The sequence below is a fragment of the Papio anubis genome, chromosome 1 (assembly GCF_008728515.1).
Source record: "Papio anubis isolate 15944 chromosome 1, Panubis1.0, whole genome shotgun sequence".
NCBI classification, from domain to species: Eukaryota; Metazoa; Chordata; class Mammalia; order Primates; family Cercopithecidae; genus Papio; species Papio anubis.
The window spans coordinates 26993213-27012423 of NC_044976.1; the positions used below are offsets into that span (position 1 = coordinate 26993213).

Sequence of the window (19211 nt, forward strand, 5' to 3'; positions counted from 1 at the left end):
GGTTCCTGCCTGTAATCTCAGCACTCTGGGAGGCTGAGGCAGGCAGATCATCTGAGGTCAGGAGTTTGAGACAAGCCTGGCCAATATGGTAAAACCCATGAGAATTGCTTGAACCTAGGAGGCAGAGGTTGGAGTGAGCCAAGATCGCACCACTGCTCTCCAGTCTGGGCAATAAGAATGAAAGAGCGAAACTGCATCTCACAAAAAAAAAAAAAAAAAAGGTAGTATGTCCTTTTGTGCTTTGTTCCTATCGGCTCTGATTATAATGCAATGATTTTCTGATCGGGTATTTTGAAGTCCTATTATAATAAGTCAATGCTAGAGCCACAAATGAAATAAAGTACATTCTGCAAGTATAGGGAAGGATGTTAACTCAGGAATAAATTATCATTAATTAAACCATCAAGTACTTTGAAGTGGTGACATGGGCATGGGTATGCTTTCCCTCATAAGTTGGTATAAGTAAGTTTTGATCATTTATATATAATAGGCGCTTGCAAATAGTACAGACTCTGGGGGAAAAAATAGTAGTTTTAACTAAGCCCAATTCCCCCAAACATCTAGTTCATGATATAATTAACTGGAAAGTTAATCCAATTTAAGCCCTTGTTTTTCAAATTACTTTTTTTTTCTTTCTAGACGGAGTCTCATTCTGTCGTCCAGGCTGGAGTATAGTGACACAATCTCGGCTCACTGGAACCTCCACCTCTAGGGTTCAAGTGATTCTCTCCCACCCCAGCCTCCAGAGTAGCTGGGATCACGGGGATGCGCCACCATGCCCAGCTAATCTTTGTATTTTTAGTAGAGACGGGGTTTTGCCATGTTGGCCAGGCTGGTCTCGAACTCCTGACCTCAGGTGACCCGCCCACCTTGGCCTCCTAAAGTGCTAGGATTACAGGTATGAGCCATTATGCCCAGTCCAAATTAGTCTTTCTTGGCCTCCTAAATCTAAAATTAAATATGTCTTTCTACATTGCAATTAAAAGCTCTACAAAGTTCCCATTTTTCTATCTTAAATAATCTATGCTTCTGTGAAAACAGAATTTAGCTCTCCTCAAATGCCACAATACGAAAGTACCCTAATAAGTTATAGTCCTTGACATTTAGAGGAGCCTTAAGAAGGAGGGAATGCTTTCATTCAATTATATGTTTTGTATAACGATTACTTCTATTTTGCTGATGGACAAACTGAGACAGAGGAATCCACTTAGAAGAGAAGAAAAAAGTTTTAGAGGCACGCCTAACTGGGGTTGGGTCACTCAGTACTGTGTGATTTCAGGCAAAGTATTTAACCTCTCTAAACCTATTTCATTATCTGTACAACGAGACTGACAATATCTAACTTGTGGGGCTGTGATAATTAAATCATAGAATACTCGAAAGTACATAAGCTGTGCCTGGTTAGTCTGAGTAGGTTTCAGAAAAAGATATTAATATTGAAGTAAGTGACTGGTGCAAATCTCCCCACCATTCTTATCCAAAAGCAGCCATCCCTAGTAAATGTTTGCACTAAAAATGCAGGACACACTTATTTATGGCTTTCCAAACAGCTTATTAAATAAATAAATAAATAACACTGAGCTTTATTTAAAGGTTCCAGCCAGGTGCAGTGGCTCATGCCTAATCCCAGTACCGCGGACATGAGGTGGGAGAATCACTTGAGGACAAGAATTCAACACCAGCCTAGGCAACACAGCCAAACACCGTCTCTACAAAAAAACTTAAAAATTAGCTGGGTGTAGTGGCTCATACCTGTAGTCCCAGCTACCCAGGAGGCTGAGGCAGGAGGAGTGCTTGAGCTCAAGAATATAGGTTGCAGTGAGCTATGATGATGCCACTGCACTCCAATATGGGCAACAGAACAAGACTCTGTCTCAAAAATATAAAAATAAAAATAAAGGTTTCCTTACTATTATTTACTGTATCAATGTCAATGCAGTAATAACACTCAAAGTATCAGAAACTGTAAAAATTTCCAGTTTTTACTGGAAACAAAAACTGGGCCAGGCGTGGTGGCTCATGTCTATAATCCCAGCACTTCGGGAGGCTGAAGTGGGCAGATCACTTTAGGTCAGGAGTTGGCTCCAGCCTGGCCAACATGGTAAAACCCTGTCTCTACTAAAAATACAAAAATTAGCTGGGCATTGTAGCACACACCTGTAATTCCAGCTACTTGAGAGGCTGAGGCAGGAGAATCGTTTGAACCGGGGAAGCAGAGATTGCAGTGAGCCGAGATCGTGCCACTGCACGCCAGCCTGGGTGACTCTGTCTCAAAAAAAGAAAACTGGAAGCGGGGGGAAGTGACTCATGCCTGCAATCCCAGCACTCTGGGAGACCAAGGTGGGAGGATCACTTGAGCCTAGGAGTTTGAGACCAGCCTGGGCAACACAGTGAGATCCTGTTTCTACAAAAAATTTAAAAATTAGCAGGGTGTGGAGGCACATGCCTGTAGTTCCAGCTACTCAGGAGGTATATAGAGGTGGGAAGATTGCTTGAGCCTAGGAGGTTGACGTGCATGGTGCCAAGATTGAGCCACTGCACTTCAGCCTGGGCAACAGAGAGAGAACCTGTCTCAAAAAAAAAAAAAAAAAATTCCCTCCTGAGTTTGAAGATAAAGCAAAGATTCTGGAAGCATTTAAGGAATATTAACCAAGCATCTCATTTGCTACGCACAGAAGGGTACTGTATTAAAATTATGATCTAACCATTGCCTCACTGTAATCCTAAACCTCTTTGAACCTTAGCCTCCTTAAATGTAAAATAGGAGTTTTTAAAAGATGATCTTTTGGGACTCTTCCATCACTGACATTCTTTTACTTGAGATGCAGAGATCTGTGCTCATTCAGGGTTGAGTGGAATGGGATTTAAAGCACTTATCAAGTATATAACTGAGTTCCAACTGTTTTCAACTTCACATCTGATTCCCAAGAATGAAGCAGAAAATGAAGATGTTTGCATGTGGGCTTCCTAGATTGAGTATCTAACACAAGAAAAGCCTGCCAAGAGCCAAGCAGGCAGTGCGAAGGAGAAGTTGTCTTCCCCTGAATACGTCCTTTATCTCTCTGGGTTCAGGGAATACTGTGAAAAAAAAAATGGATCACTAAATCTTTTCCAAACCCTTTCCCTTTACTTTCTAGGCTGATCTCACATCCATGGTCCCTTAGATCCAAGGCTTGTAGGAGCTTGGGTCCTCACCGCCCTGTTCTGAGACTCAGGTACTCGGAGTCTCAAAGCCCGGATCCCGTCCCCAAAGAAGCCCCAGTCTTCACTGCCCGCTTCTGTTCCCTTCCAAACTCAAGTTTTCTCTGTCTGCTTCTGCCCCTCAGGAACCTGAGTCTTCGCTGCCCCGTTTCTGAATCCTTAGGAGGCCGGGTCTTCACTGTCCCGCTTCTGCCTCTTAGAAGCCCAAGTCCTCACCGCTCCACTTTTACCTCTCCGGAGCCCGTGTCTTCACACCCCGTTCCTTTCCGACCCTCTCCTCGTAGGAGTGCGGGTCCTCATAATCCTGCTCCTCTCAGACCACTTTCCCTCAGATGCCGGAGAACTCAGATCCGTCCCCGTTCCCTAAGTCCCGTCTTGGAGCCCGGGTCCCCACAGCCGCGTCTTCTCCGAGCCTGATCCTCCGTCAGTCCCTTCCCAAGAGCCTGAATCCTCACAGCCCCGTCTCGTCCACAACCTGGTCCTTCGAACACTGACCTACTGTAGATCTGGGTCCTGACTCCCTCCTCCCGCTCTTGTTCCTCAACTGCCAGGGCCCAAGACTCACAGGCAGCAGCGTCTATCTCCCCATGATATGCGGAGACTGCCCCAGAGAAGCGTTCGTCTCAGCAGCCGGTCCGACTGCGCGGCCCTCCCCGACTACTTCCGGCACCGCTCCCCGCCTCCAACCCGGAAACGCGCGGCTCTTCCGGCCGGCGGGCGCGCGCCTCGCTTGCGCAGGCGCAGACTGCCCTCCGACACGTGGTGGCGATATTGAGCTGTGTGTAGCTGTAGCCTGCAGCTTGCGCTTTTAACTGCTTGTAGTTGAGTGGCAGCATGAGCGAGCTCTGCGTATTCCACCCCGGCGTTAAGAATCCTTCACTAGCTTTTCTTCCCGACTCTGCTTATTTATCCATCGGTAGCATGACGGGTAATTGACGCCTTCGGATGGCTTTGAGGTCGCCATTTTTGGTTGGTGCCTTTGTCATGGTGTCAGGACCAGGTTATCATCTGGGACACATTACCCCACAGGTATCCTGTTGAACCTCAACGAGGAAGTTGGCAACACAGGAACCGGGAGATGAGACAGATCGGTTGGTTGTGCCTGTGAACTGGCAATTCAGTAATAACAATTGAGTGCTGACTGTTTGCCAGGAATTGTGCTAATCCGCTTACCTCCGTTACGCCATTTAATCATTTAGAGGAGACCTGTGAGAGATTAAGCAAAATTCTAGCTAATAAGTGCAGAGCCTCAGCTTGAACTCAGACCTCACTACTAAGCCAAAGCCTGTCCTGTAGCATTCTCTAATGCTTTCAGTTTTTTGGCTGTCAAATGCTTGGTGAGAATTGCTTTTATGTGGCTCACGCCTGTGATCCCAGCACTTTGGGAGGCCGAGGCGGGTGGATCACGAGGTCAGGAGTTCAAGATCAGCCTTGCCAAGATGGTGAAACCCCGTCTCTACTAAAAATACAAAACAATTAGCCGGGCGTGGTGGCACGCGTCTGTAATCGCAGCTACTCCGGAGGCTGAGGCAGAGAACTGCTTAAACCTGGAGGGGCGGAGGTTGCAGTGAGCCGAGATCGCGCCACTGCACTCCGGCCTGGGTGACACAGCGAGACTCTGTCTCAAAAAAAAAAGAGAACTGTTATTTTTTACTGTATGCTGGAATGTTAGGTATGCAAGTCAGACCCAGTTCCAGCATCTGTAAGGTTCACAGTAAAATGGAGAAGAACCCACAAACACACCAAAAAATGTATAAAGAGCTGTGGGCCGGGCGCGGTGGCTTAAGCCTGTAATCCCAGCACTTTGGGAGGCCGAGACGGGCGGATCACAAGGTCAGGAGATCGAGACCATCCTGGCGAACACGGTGAAACCCCGTCTCTACTAAAAATACATAAAAAACTAGCCGGGCGAGGTGGTGGGCGCCTGTAATCCCAGCTACTCGGGAGGCTGAGGCAGGAGAATGGCGTAAACCCGGGAGGCGGAGCTTGCAGTGAGCTGAGATCCGGCCACTGCACTCCAGCCTGGTCTACAGAGCGAGACTCCGTCTCAAAAAAAAAAAAAAAAAAAAGCTGTGACAGGCCAGAGTGAGCCACAGTATCTGCCAGCAGAAATTAGGAAAGGTGCCCAGATTGGTGCGGCATCCTGCCCTGTCTTTATATCTTCCTAATCCTCATCCTACCACCTTCCCAATCCACCCTCTACACTGCCACCCAATCCAAATTCTCAGATTCAAGTCCTCATGAACATTGGGCTCCAAGCTGTATTCCTAGCCTTATTTCCTTGCCACTGCTCTCCATTCTTTTTAGGGTCTGGCATACCACTTTTTGTTGTTGAACGCCTATACATCTTTTTTAAGACCCAGGTTGAATGTATATACGTTCATTCAACAAGTGTTTATTGAGTTTCATTGTGTGACAAACCTTTTGCTATGTGCTGAGTACATAACTGGTGGCTATCCTTGTCCTTAGAAAGTCTGCAACCTAGAATGGGAAACAGACCATTAGCAACCGCACAAAAAGGTGATAGAAGAGAATACTGGAATAAGCCAGACTTATCTAGCTGTCTGATGGCCTGAGCCATGGTCATCAGTAAGGAAAACACTTACTCAAGGCCGGGTGCGGTGGCTCAAGCCTGTAATCCCAGCACTTTGGGAGGCCGAGACGGGTGGATCACGAGGTCAGGAGATCGAGACCATCCAGGCTAACACGGTGAAACCCCGTCTCTACTAAAAAATACAAAAAACTAGCCGGGCGAGGTGGCGGGCACCTGTAGTCCCAGCTACTCGGGAGGCTGAGCCAGGAGAATGGCGTAAACCCGGGAGGCGGAGCTTGCAGTGAGCCGAGATTGTGCCACCGCACTCCAGCCTGGGCGACAGAGCGAGACTCCGTCTCAAAAAAAAAAAACAAAACACTTACTCAAGGACCAAGATGGCCAAAGTGGCTGGAGCTTTGGTAACTGGGAAAGACAATGAGTTTGGAGAGGTAGGCAGGGGTTTGTTATAGTCTGGACCTTTTAGACTAGACTATGATGGGGACTTGAGATTATATTCAGTACGCAATGGGAAGGTGTTGGAAGAACAGTGAAATTATGCTGATTTTTTTTTTTGAGATGGAGTCTGGCTCTGTTGCCTAGGCTAGAGTGCAGTGGCCAGATCTCAGCTCACTGCAAGCTCCGCCTCCCAGGTTTACGCCATTCTCCTGCCTCAGCCTCCTGAGTAGCTGGGACTACAGGAACCCGCCACCACGCCCGGCAACGGGGTTTCACCGTGTTAGCCAGGATGGTCTCGATCTCCTGACCTCGTGATCCGCCAGTCTCGGCCTCCCAAAGTGCTGGGATTACAGGCTTGAGCCACCGCTCCCGGCCATATGGTGATTGTTAAATGATACAGGGTCTCACTCTGTCACCTGGGCTGGAGTGCAGTGGCGCAATCATAGTTCACTACAGCCTCAAACTCCTGTGTTCAAGCGATCCTCCTCCACCTCAGCTTCCCAAGTAGATGATTTTTCTTTTCCTTTTCTTTTTTTAAGAGAGAAGGGCTGGGTGCCCTGGCTCACACCTCTAATCCCAGCACTTTGGGAGGCCAAGGCAGGAGGATCATGAGGTCAGGAGATCAAGACTATCCTGGCGAAAATAGTGAAACCCTGACTCTACTAAAAATACAAAAATTAGCTGGGCTTGGTGGCGCACGCCTGTAACCCCAGCTACTCAGGAGGCTGAGGAAGGAGAATTGCTTGAACCCGGGAGGTGGAGGTTGCAGTGAGCTGAGATTGCACCACTGTACTCCAGCCTATGCCAAGGGAGCAAGACTCCATCTCAAATAAAACAACAACAAACAAAAAAAACAGATAAGACCAGGCCAGGCACTGTGGCTCACGCCTGTAATCCCAGCATTTTGGGAGGCCGAGGGAGGTGGATCACTTGAGGTCAGGAGTTCGAGACCAGCCTGGCCAACAGGGTGAAAGCTACTAAAAATATTTTTAAAATTGGTGGGGCGTAGTGGCGGATGCCTGTAGTCCCAGCTACCCGGGAGGCTGAGGCATGAGAATCGCTTGAACCTGGGTGGCAGAGGTTGAAGTGAGCCAAGATCATGCCACTGCACTCCAGCCTGGGCAACAGAGTGAGACTGGGAAAAAAAAAAAGAGATAAGGTGAGATGTGGTGGCTTACACTTGTGATCCCAACACTTTGGGAGGCCCAGGCAGGAAGACTGCTTGAGCCCAGGAGTTTGAGCAGCCTGGGCAAGATAGGGAGACACTGTCTCTAAAAAAAAAAAAAAATAGCCTCAGCATGGTGGTGCGGACCTGTAGTCCCGGCCACTCAGCAGACTGACAGGCAGGAGGATCTGTGGGAGCCTAGGAGTTCCAGGCTGCAGTGAGCCATGATTGCGCCACTGCATTCCAGCCGGATGACAGAGCAACACACTGTCTCAAAAAAAAAAAAAAAAAAGAAAAAGAAAAGAAAGAAAGAAAGAAAAGAAGAGAGATAACACCGGTGGATGATAGGAAGAGCAATTGACAGCACCATCTCTGGGCCTCTCACAAGTTTATACAACACATCTGCTTCCTATTACAATGTAAGAGCTGTTTATGTATCTCCCTTCTCTTGTGACTTCTACTTTGTAAAGAGCAGGGACCTCCATGTATTATTAAAATATATTAAAGAAAGTAAAATACCTAACAGTCTATATTTTTTGTTGAAAACATTTTATTTTATTATTATTTATTATTATTATTATTTTTTGAGACGTAGTCTTGCTCTGTGGCCCAGGCTGGAGTGCAGTGGCTGGATCTCAGCTCACTGCAAGCTCCGCCTCCCGGGTTCCCGCCATTCTCCTGCCTCAGCCTCCGAGTAGCTGGAACTACAGGCGCCGGCTAGTTTTTTTTTGTGAGTCACCGTGCGGTTTCTCTGTGCTAGCCAGGATGGTCTCGATCTCCTGACCTCATGATCCGCTTGTCTCGGCCTCCCAAAGTGCTGGGATTACAGGCATGAGCCACCGCGCCCGGCTATTTATTATTATTATTTTTGAGATGGAGTTCACTCTTGTTGCCCAAGCTGGAGTGCAATGGCACGGTTTCGGCTCACTGCAACCTCTGCCTCCTGGGTTCAAGCGATTCTCCTGCCTCAGCCTCCCTAGTAGCTGGGATTACAGGCACCCGCCACCACGCCCGGCCAATTTTTTGTATTTTTAATAGAGACAGGGTTTCACAATGTTGGCCAGGCTGGTCTCAGACTCCTGACCTCAGGTGATCCACCTGCCTCAGCCTCCCAAAGTGCTGGGATTACAAGCATGAGCCACCGTGCCTGGCCTGAAAACATTTATTTATATGTATACAATGCATACATACATAGAAAGCAGTCTGGCAAGATAAACACTAAACTATTAACAGTTTGGAGGAAGCATTTTCAGATTTTATATCATTTCTGTGCTGTTTCAATTTCTTTACAATTGTCACATATTGGTTTTATTTTTTTGAGACAAGGTCTTCATCTGTCACCTAGGCTGGAGTGCAGGCATGATTATGGCTCACTGTAGCCTTGACTTCCCTGGCTCAAGCAATCCTTCTGCCCCAGCCTCTGGGGTAGCTGGGACCACAGGCCCATGCCACGATGCTCGGTTAATTTTTTATTTTGGGGTAGAGACGAGATCTCTATATGTTGCCCAGAGTGGTCTCAAACTCCTGAGCTCTCAAAGTGTTGGGATTACAGGCATGACCCACAGCACCCATCCATCATTATCCTTTAAAAAAAAAAAAAAATGGGAACAGGTCGGGCACGGTGGCTCACGCCTATAATCCCAGCACTTTCGGAGGCAGAAGCGGGCGGATCACAAGGTCAGGAGATGGAGACCATTCTGGCTAACACGGTGAAACCCCGCCTCTACTAAAAATACAAAAAATTAGCCGGGCACGGTGGCGGGTGCTTGTAGTCCCAGCTACTCGGGAAGCTGAGGCAGGAGAATGGCGTGAACCCGGGAGGCGGAGCTTGCGGTGAGCCGAGATCGCGCCACTGCACTCCAGCCTGGGCGAAAGAGCGAGACTCCGTCTCAAAAAAAAAAAATTGTGTTGATAAAGATCTACTTCAGTCATCTGAGGTACAGGATCTTATTTTTAACATTAATGCTATGCTGTACCTTATTCTACAACTCTTTTCACTTGATTTTGAAAAAAATTTCGAATAACACTCCTTCGAAGTGCAGCATATAGCATGCCACAATATGACAATCAGCTTATGCGTGGTTGTCAGGATGGTGTTTTCCCTTACAATGACCTTGTGCTTCCACTGCACGCCTGCCTGGGCTGCTCCAGGGTGGTGGCTAGGGGTGGCACAAGTTACACATTTTCAATTAGGATAGGTTGTGATTCTTGTCTTCCCTAGTTAGGTACCTACAGCCGCTGAGAGCCTGTATTCCAAGGCCATGAGACACCTTATGTCGTGAGCAGTTGACGAGAGAGACCCAGCACTTACTGCAAACGGAAGGAGTGATTCCTCCCTCGCTTGCTCAGCCGCTCTTCTTCGCCACTCCTTCGCCGCCCGTCAGCACCTTCCCAGCAAGCCCTGCTTATATTTGCATATCGACTAACGTCATTTTCTTCTAAGTAAAAATCGAAAGGACAAATTCTAGATTCTCCTTATGAAGTCTTCCTTTCAGTTCAGAAAAAATGGAATTCGCTCTCCAACTTCAGGAAATTGAAATAAAGAGTTGCTTGGATTTAGTGATCACCTTTACCATAAAATGGATTTGCTAACACTGCCACCCTGCTTTGGTAGCGAATAAAGCAAAAAGGGCTTCTGTCGTGAGTGGCACACGTAGGGCAACTCGATTGCTCTTCGTGCGGAATCGACATCAAGAGATTTCGGAAGCATAATTTTTTGATATTCGGGCAGCTGGTGATCGTTGGTCCTGGCGCCCTTCTTTTTGTGTTTAAAATCAGATGATGAACATTTCTGTATGAGTTAGGTGTTACTTTTGTAAATAAATGTGAGACCAGCATGATCCTTTTTCTTTGAAGTTACGTAGTTATCTGCGTGAACCGCAGATGACTAAATTCGCAGGGCATTTAACAAATGTAATGCATAAGTAGCAAGATAGTGCTAGACCTGTATCCTAGTACTTGGGCGGTGGAGATGGGATAACCCCGCGTGTTCTCGTGTGGGAGACCAGTCTGAGCAACACAGCTGGAAGCCCCCACAAACGAGAGAATTTAAAAATTATAAGTGCGTGGTGGCACGCGTAACAGAAAATTATTTAGCGACTGTGTTACAATATAGCAGCTAATAGAATAGACCTAGTGCTTGACTTCAGGAGACCTGCCTCAGCCTCCCGAGTAGCTGGAACTACAGGCGTGCGCCATCATGCCCAGCTAATTTTTGTATTTTTAGTAGAGACGGGTTCGCCATGTTGGCCAGGATGGTCTCGATCTCCTGATCTGGTGATCCGACCACTTCGGCCTCCCAAAGTACTAGGATTACAGGCGTGGCCATCGCGCCCGGCCTGCGCAGAGGAAATTGAAATTACCTTCACCAGGCCTCAGCAAACTTTTTCTATACCTTATACCATATACAAAAGATTAATTCAAGGGCGGGCGCAGTGGCTCACGCCTGTAATCCCAGCACTCCCAGAGGCCGAGGTGGACGGATCACCTGAGGTCGGGATTTCAAGACCAGCCTGACCAACTTGGAGAAACCCCGTCTCTAACTAAATATACAAAATTAGCCGGGCGTGATGGAGCATGCCTGTAATCCGAGTTACGAGGGAGGCTGAGACAGGAGAATTGCTTGAACCGAGGAGGCGGAGGTTGCAGTGAACTGAGACCGCACCATTGCACTCCAGTCTGGGCAACAAGAGTGAAACTCCGTCTCAAAAAGGAAAAAAAAAAAAAAAAGAAAGAAAAGAAAATTAAATCAAAATGGATCAAAGACCTAAATTAAGACCTTAAACTATAAAACCCTTAGAGAAAACACAGGGGAAAATGACATCGACTTTGTCAATGATTTCTTGGATATAACACAATGGTGCACAAGCAACAAAAAATAAATTGGTCTTCATCAAATTTTAAAATGTTGACATTAATTTTAAAATTAAAATGAAAAACCCGGCTGGGTGCGGTGGCTCACGCCTGTAATCCCAGCACTTTGGGAGACTGAGGTGGGCAGATCAGCTGAGGTCAGGAGTTGGAGACCAGCCTACCCAACATGGTGAAACCCCATTGCTACTAACATTACAAAAATTAGCGGGGCATGGTGGCGGGTGCCTGTAATCCCAGCTACTCTGGGGGCTGAGAGAGGAGAACGCTTGAACCCAGGAGGCAGAGGTTGCAGTGAGCTGAGATCCTGCCATTGCGCTCCAGCCTGGGTGACAGCAGGGAAACTCCATCTTAAAAAAGAAGAAGGCCGGAACAGCAGCTCATGCCTGTAATCCCAGGACTTTGGGAGGCCAAGGTGGACAGATCACAAGGTCAAGAGATTGAAACCATCCTGGCCAACATGGTGAAACCCCGTCTCTACTGAAAATACAAAAATTAGCCAGGCGTGGTGGCAGACACCTGTAATTCCAGCTACTTGGGAGGCTGAGGCAGGAGAATTGCTTGCACCTAGGAGGCGGAGTTGCAGTAAACCAAGATCGTGCTACTGCACTCCAACCTGGGCAACAGAGTGAGACTCTGTCTCAAAGAAAAAAAAAAAAAAAAAGCCGGTTGTGGTGGCTCACACAAGTAATCCCAGCACTTTGGGAGGCCGAGGTGGGCAGGAGTTCAAGACCAACCTGGCCAATATGGTGAAACCCTGTCTCTACTAAAAATACAAAAAAAAATTAGCCGGGCGTGGTGGTGGATGCCTGTAATCCCAGCTACTTGGGAGGCTGAGGCAGGAGAATCGCTTGAATCTAGGAGGCAGAGGTTGTGGTGAGCCAAGATAATATCATTGCACTCCAGCCTGGACAAGAGCGAAACTCCGTCTCAGAAAACAAACAAACAAACAAACAAACAAAAAAACCCTTGTACATCAAAGGACACTATCAACAGAGTGGAAAGACAACTCACATCAGAGAACATGTTTGTAAATAACATATCTGATAAGAGATTAATACCCATAATACGTAAGGAACTCATAACTCAACAGCAACAACACAAACCCAGCCCAATTCAATAATGGGCAAAAGGACTTGCATAGACATTTCTCCAAAGATGGCCAATAAGCACATGAAATGATGCTCAGCATCACTAATCATTAGGAAAATGCAAATCAAAACCATAATGAGATAGTACTTCACACCCATTAGGATAGGTATTAATTAAAAATACATATATCGGGAGTCTCTCTGAGCCTACTCTGGCCCAAGAGGCTGCCAATGATTCAAAATAATAGTAATAATAAAGACCAGTGCTATGGATCACATCTGTAATCCCAGCACTTTGGGAAGCCAAGGTGAGAGGATCCCTTGATGCCAGGAGTTCAAGACCTAAAGATATCTCTACAAATAATTTATAAAATTAGCTAGGTGTGGGTCACACACTGTGGCTCATGCCTGTAATCCCAGCACTTTGGGAGGCTGAGGCAAGTGGATCACTTGAGGTCATGAGTTTGAGACTAGCCTGGCTAACATGGTGAAACCCCTATCTCTGCTAAAAATACAAAAATTAGCCAGGCATGGTGGCAGGCGCCTGTAATCCCAGCTACTCAGGAGGCTGAGGCAGAAGAATTGCTTGATCCCAGGAGCTGGAGGTTGCAGTGAACTTAGATCGTGCCACTGCACTCCAATGATACTCCGTCACATAAAAATAAAATAAAGTAAAATAAAATAAAATAAAATAAATCAACACAGCCCAGGTGTAGTGGCTCATGCCTGTAATCCCAGCACTTTGGGAGGCCAAGGCGGGTGAATCATTTGAGATCAGGAGTTCAAGACCAGCCTAGCCAACATGATACCAAAATCTGTATTAGGGTTCTCTAGAGGGACAGAACTAATAGAACATATGTATGTATGAAAGGGAGTTTATTTTTATTTTATTTTATTTTATTTTATTTTATTTTTTGAGCTAGAGTCTTTCTCTGTTGCCCAGGCTGGAGTGCAGTGGAGCAACATAGGCTCACTGCAACCTCTACCTCCCAAGTTCAAGCAATTCTCCTACCTCAGCCCCTGAGTAACTGGGATTACAGGCACACGCCACCACACCTGGCTAAGTTTTGTATTTTTTTTCAGTAAAGACAAGGTTTCACCATGGTGGCCAGGCTAGTCTCTAACTCCTGACGTTGTGATCTGCCTGCCTTGGCCTCCCAAAGTGCTGGGATTATAAGTGTGAGCCACCTCACCTAGCCAAAGGGAGTTTATTAAGGAGAATTGACTCACGTGGTCACAAAGTGAAGTCCCTTGATAGACCATCTACAAGTTGAGGAGCAAGGAAGCCAATAGTGGGCTGGATGCAGTGGCTCATGCCATGCCTATAATCCCAACACTTTTGGAGGCCAAGGTGGGCGGATCACCTGAGGTCAGGATTTTGAGACCAACCTGACCAATATGATGAAACACTGTCTCTACTAAAATAAACAAAAATTAGCAGGGCATGGTGGCATGCGCCTGTAATCCCAGCTACTCAGGAGGCTGAGGCAGGACAATTGCTTGAACCCGGGGCAGAGGTTGCAGTGAGCCGAGATAGCGCCATTACACTCCAGCCTGTGCAACAGGAGTGAAACTCAGTCTCAAAAAAAAAAAGAAGGCCAGGCGCGGTGGCTCACACCTGTAATCCCAGCACTTTGGGAGGCCGAGGCGGGTGGATCACGAGGTCAGGAGATCCAGACCATCCTGGCTAACACGGTGAAACCCTGTCTCTACTAAAAATACAAAAAAATTAGCCGGGCGTGGTGGCGGGCGCCTGTAGTCCCAGCTACTTGGAAGGCTGAGGCAGGAGAATGGCATGAACCTGCGAGGTGGGGCTTGCAGTGAGCCAACATCGCGCCACTGCACTCCAGCCTGAGCAACAGAGCGAGACTCCGTCTCAAAAAAAAAAAAAAAAAAAAATAGTAGCTCAGTCGCTCAGAGTCCCTAAACCTCAAAAGTAAGGAAGCCGACAGTGCAGGCTTCAGTCTGTGGCCAAAGGCCCAAGAGCCCCTGGCACACCACTGGTCTAAGTACAAGAGTCCAAAAGCCAAAGAACTTGGAGTCTGATATTTGAGGGCAAGAAGCATCCCACAAGGGAGAAAGACGAAGCCTGGAAGGCTTAGCAAGTCAGCTCCCACCTTCTGTCTGCTTTATTCTAGCCACACTGGCAGCTGATTAGATGGTGCCCACCCAAATTGAGGGTGGTCCTGCCCCTCCAAGTCCACTGACTGAAATGTTAATCTCCTTTGCGAACACCCTCACAGACACACCCAGGAACAATATTTTGCATCCTTCCATCCAATCAAATTGATACATATTTTTTTGAGATGGAGTCTTGCTCTGTCGCCCAGGCTGCAATGCAGGAGTGCAGTGGTGTGAGCCCAGCTCACAGCAACCTTTGCCTCCTGGGTTCAAGCGAGGCTCCCAACTCAGCCTCCCGAGTAGTTGATATTACAGGCCTGTGCCACTGCACCTGGCTAATTTTTGTATTTTGAGTAGAGACAGGGTTTTACCGTGTTGGTCAGGCCGTTCTTGAACTCCTAACCTGCAGTGATCAGCCTGCCTTGGCCTCCCAAAGTGCTGGGATTACAGGCGTGAGCCACCAGGGCCGGTCTGATATGAAGGTAATAAATCTTACATCATATGTTTGTTTGTTTTTGAGACAGAGTCTTGTTTTAGCCTGCTCCAGCTATGCAGTGGTGCTGGCATCTCGGCTCACTGCAACCTCCGCCTCCTGGGTTCAAGCAATTCTTCCACCAGCCTCCCAAGTAGCTGGGACTACAGGCACCCATTACCACGCCTGTGTATGTTTAGTAGAGATGGGGTTTCACTGTGTTAGCCAGGATGGTCTTGATCTCCTGACCTTGTTATCTGTCCGTCTTGGCCTCCCAGAGTGCTGGGATTATAGGGTGTGAGCCACACATCTGGCCTTTTTGAGACAATAGGGTCACCCAGGTTGATGCAGTGTAATGGATTCTGCTCACTGCAAAGTTCGGGCCTTCCTGGAAGCATTTCCTTTTGCCTCCTCTGCCTCAGCCTCCAGTAGCTGGGGATCATAGCGCCTCTCGCCCCACCTTGCCCGCTAGTTGGGGTTTTTGTATTTTTAGTAGAGACGGGTTTCACCCGTGTTAGCTAAGAGGTTCCTGACTTCTGACTCGATCCGGCCGCCCCCAGCCCGGCCTCAAAGTGCTAGGGATTACAGGCTTATGAGCCGCCGCATGTGCCATGCTTGAGATGAGTTTTGCTGTTGTCGCCCAGACTGGAGTGTAATGGCACGATCTCAGCTCACTGCAACTTCCACCTCCCAGGTTGAAGTGATTCTCCTGCCTCAGCCTCCCAAGTAGCTGGGATTACAGGCGCCCACCACCACATCTGGCTAAAGTTTTTGTATTTTTAGTAGACACGGAGTTTCACCATGTTGGCCAGGCTGGTCTCAAACTCCTGACCTCAGATGATCCACCTGCCTCAGCCTCTGAAAGTGCTGAGATTACAGGCGTGAGCCACCGTGCTCGGCCAATTTTTTTGTATTTTTAGTGGAGACAGGGTTTCACCATGCTGGCCAAGCTGGTCTTGAACTCCTGACCTCAGGTAATCTGCCCGTCTCAGCCTCCCAAAGTGCTGAGATTATAGGCATGAGCCATTGTGCCTGGCCTAGGAGGCAATCTTAACTTCCAGTTTAATGGAATCATTGTGCCTCCTGGTGGCAACGTTCCTCCCTCTAAAACTAAGACTTCTAGGTCAGCAGAACATAATGCCGTGGGAACAGGAAGCAAGAATTTTGCTAGTGGGTCACTAGAAGTAATGGCGAGTGGTGCCACTTCCACTTCCACCTCTTGATTCCTGGACGCTTGAATCCTGCCTATGGGAGAAACAGTACGAATCAGCATACCATGTGCTGATTCAGAGCATACACAGCCTTCTGGAGAACTCTGCCCCAGTCCTGCAAAGTATTGTCACCTAGTTGGCATTGTAATTGTGACTTCAAAAGGCCATTCCGCTGTTCTGTCAGTCCAGCTGCTTCAGGATGATGGGGAACATGGTAAGACAAGTGAATCCCATGAGCAAGAGCCCACTGTCGCGCTTGTTTAGCTCACAAGTGAGTGCCTTGGTCAGAGGCAATGCTGTGTGGAATACCATGATGGTGGATAAGACATTCTGTAAGTCCACGGATGATAGTCTTGACAGAAGCATTGCATGCAAGACAGGCAAACCCATATCTAGAGTAAGTGTCTATTCCAGGGAGGACAAACCTCTGCCCTTTCCATGATGGAAGAGGTCCAACATAGTCAAACTGCCACCAAGTGGCTGGCTGATCACCTCGAGGCATGGTGCCATATCAAGGACTCAGTGTTGGTCTTTGCTGCTGGAAAATAGGGCACTCAGTTGCGGCCGTAGCCAGGTCAGCCTTGGTGAGTGGAAGTCCATGTTGCTGAGCCCATTAGTAACCTCCATCTCTGCCACCATGGCCACTTTGTTCATGAGCCCATTGGGTGATGACAGGGGTGGCTGGGGAAAGAGGCTGAGTGGTGTCCACAGAACAAGTTATCCTATCCAGTTGATTATTAAAATTCTCCTCTGCTGGCTGGGCGCGGTTGCTTAAGCCTGTAATTCCAGCATTTTGGGAGGCCGAGGTGGTCAGATCACAAGGTCAGGAGATTGAGACCATTCTGGTTAACACGGTGAAATCCTGTCACTACTGAAAATATAAAAAAATTAGCTGGGCGTGGTGGCGCACACCTGTAGTCCCAGCTACTCGGGAGGCTGAGGCAAAAGAATCACTTAAACCTGGGAGGCGGAGGTTGCAGTGAGCTGAGATTGCGCCACTGCACTCCAGCCTGGCAACAGAGCAAGACTCCATCTCAAAAAAAAAAAAAAAAAAAAAAATCCTTTGCTGAGATCACCCTTTGGTAAGCATTCACATGGGATACAACTATCTTCACAGTTTTTGACCACTCAAAGAGGTGTATTCACATAGCTCTTTCCCAAATGCCTTTGTCACCAATTTTTCAATCATGCTTCTTCCAAGCCCCTGACCATCCAGCTAAAACATTGGCTACAGCCCATGAATCGGTATATAATTGCACATCTGGTCATTTCTCTCTCTAAGCAAAGAGCACAACCAGGTTCACTCCTCGAAGTTCTGCCCACTGGGAAGATTTCCCTTCACAGCTGTCCTTCAGGGATATCTTAAAAAGGGGCTGTAGCGCTGCAGCTGTCCACTTTCAGGTGGTGCCTGCATGTCATGCAGAGCTAGCTGTAAACCAGGCCCTAGTCTTCTCTTCCTCTGTCAACTCATCAGGGGGAACTCCCCATGAGGCCATTGGTGCAGGCTGGGGGAGAGAAGGTAGGGTGGCAGGAGTGGAGGCCATGGGCATTTGAGTTGCTTCCTCATGCAACTTACTTGTGCCTTCAGGACCTGCTCCAGCCCGATCACATATATACCACTTCCATTTGATGATGGAGTGCTGCTGTGCACACCCAACTTTATGATGGGTCAGAAAGCACCCAGTTCATGAGGCAGTTCAGGTCGCATGGTGACTTGATGACCCATAGTCAAACGTTCAGTTTCTACCAAAGCCCAGTAACAGGCCAAGAGCTGTCTCTCAAAAGAAGAGTAGTTAGCTGCAGAAGATGGCAGGGCCTTGCACCAAAATCCTAGAAGCCTCTGCTGTGATTCACCTATGGGGGCCTGCCAAAGGCACCAAACAGCAACCCTATCTGCCACTGACACCTCAGGCACCATTGGATCTGCTGGGTCATATGGCCTAAATGGCAGAGCAGCTTGCAAAGCAGCCTGGACCTGTTGAAGAGCCTTGTCCTGTTTTGGACTCCACTCAAAACTGGCAGCCTTTTGGGTCACTTGATACCAGAGCAACATACCCAAATGAGGAATGCGTTGCCCCCAAAATCCAAATAGGCCCAGTAGGCACTGTGCCTGTTTCTTGGTTGTAGGAGGGGCCAAGTGCAGCAATTTATCCTTCACCTTAGAAGGAATATCTCGACAGGCAAGGCCCCACACCACTGAACCCCTAGAAATTTCACTGAGGTAGAAGTTCCCTGAATTTTAGTCAGAATTACTTCCCATTCCCTGGCATGCAAATGTCTCACCAACAAGTCCAGTATGTTTGTTACATCTCTCTCACTGGGTCTAATCAGCATAATGTCATTAATGTAATGGACCAGTGTGATACCTGATGGCAGGGAAAAGTGATCAAGATCTCTGTGAACAAAGCTGGAGAGTTGATATACCCCGGAGATAGGATAGTGAAAGTATATTGCCAGCCTTGCCAGCTGAAGGCAAATTGCCTCTGGTGGGCCTTATGGACAGGAATGGAGAAAAAGGCATTTGCCAAATCAGTACCTGCATAACAGGTACCAGGAGATGTGTTAATTTGCTCAAGCAATAACGCTACATCTGGTACAGCAGCTGCAATTGGAGTCACCACTTGGTTAAGCTTATGAAAATCCACTGTCATTCTCCAAGATCACCTGTCTTCTGCACAGGCCAAATAGGAGAGTTGAACGAGGATGTGGTGGGAACCACCACCTCTTTGTCTTTCAAGTCCTTTATGGTGTCATTAATCTCTGCAATCCCTCCAGGGATGCAATATTGTTTTGTTTTGTTTTGAGACGCAGTTTTGCTCTTGCTGCCCAGGCTGGAGTGCAGTGATGCAGTCTTGCCTCACTGCAACCTCCACCTCCCGGAATCAAGTGGTTCTCCTGCCTCAGTCTCCTGAGTAGCTGGGATTACAGGCACCTGCCACCACACCTGGCTAATTTTTTGTATTTTTAGTAGAGATGAAGTTTCATCACATTGACCAGGCTGGTCTTGAACTCCTGACCTCAGATGATCTGCCTGCCTCAGCCTCCCAAAGTGCTGGGATTACGGGTGTGAACCACTGTGCCTGGCCCAATA

General features: G+C 47.7%; 1 protein-coding gene, 1 long non-coding RNA gene and 1 other non-coding gene across 5 annotated transcripts in view; 2 read left to right on the forward strand and 1 right to left on the reverse strand.

Moving 5' to 3' along the window:
* Nucleotides 1–3928, reverse strand: part of TAF12 (TATA-box binding protein associated factor 12) — a 36494-nt gene extending 32566 nt beyond the window's left edge. The window contains exon 1 of one of the 3 annotated variants that reach the window (XM_017958895.1): nt 3767–3928. The gene's annotated coding sequence lies outside the window, so the exon portion shown is untranslated. Of the gene's footprint in view, nt 1–3696 lie in introns of all 3 variants that reach the window. The other 2 variants (XM_003891454.5, XM_017958902.3) reach the window with 2 other exon arrangements.
* A 29-nt stretch (nt 3929–3957) lies between these two features.
* LOC103882972 lies at nt 3958–10192 on the forward strand. Its single transcript, XR_644989.4, has 2 exons — nt 3958–4292; nt 9577–10192. It is a non-coding gene; the product is annotated as an uncharacterized LOC103882972 (long non-coding RNA).
* Nucleotides 9980–10113, forward strand: LOC116272356. Its single transcript, XR_004181068.1, has one exon. It is a non-coding gene; the product is annotated as a U11 spliceosomal RNA (small nuclear RNA).
* Nucleotides 10193–19211: the final 9019 nt, after the last annotated feature.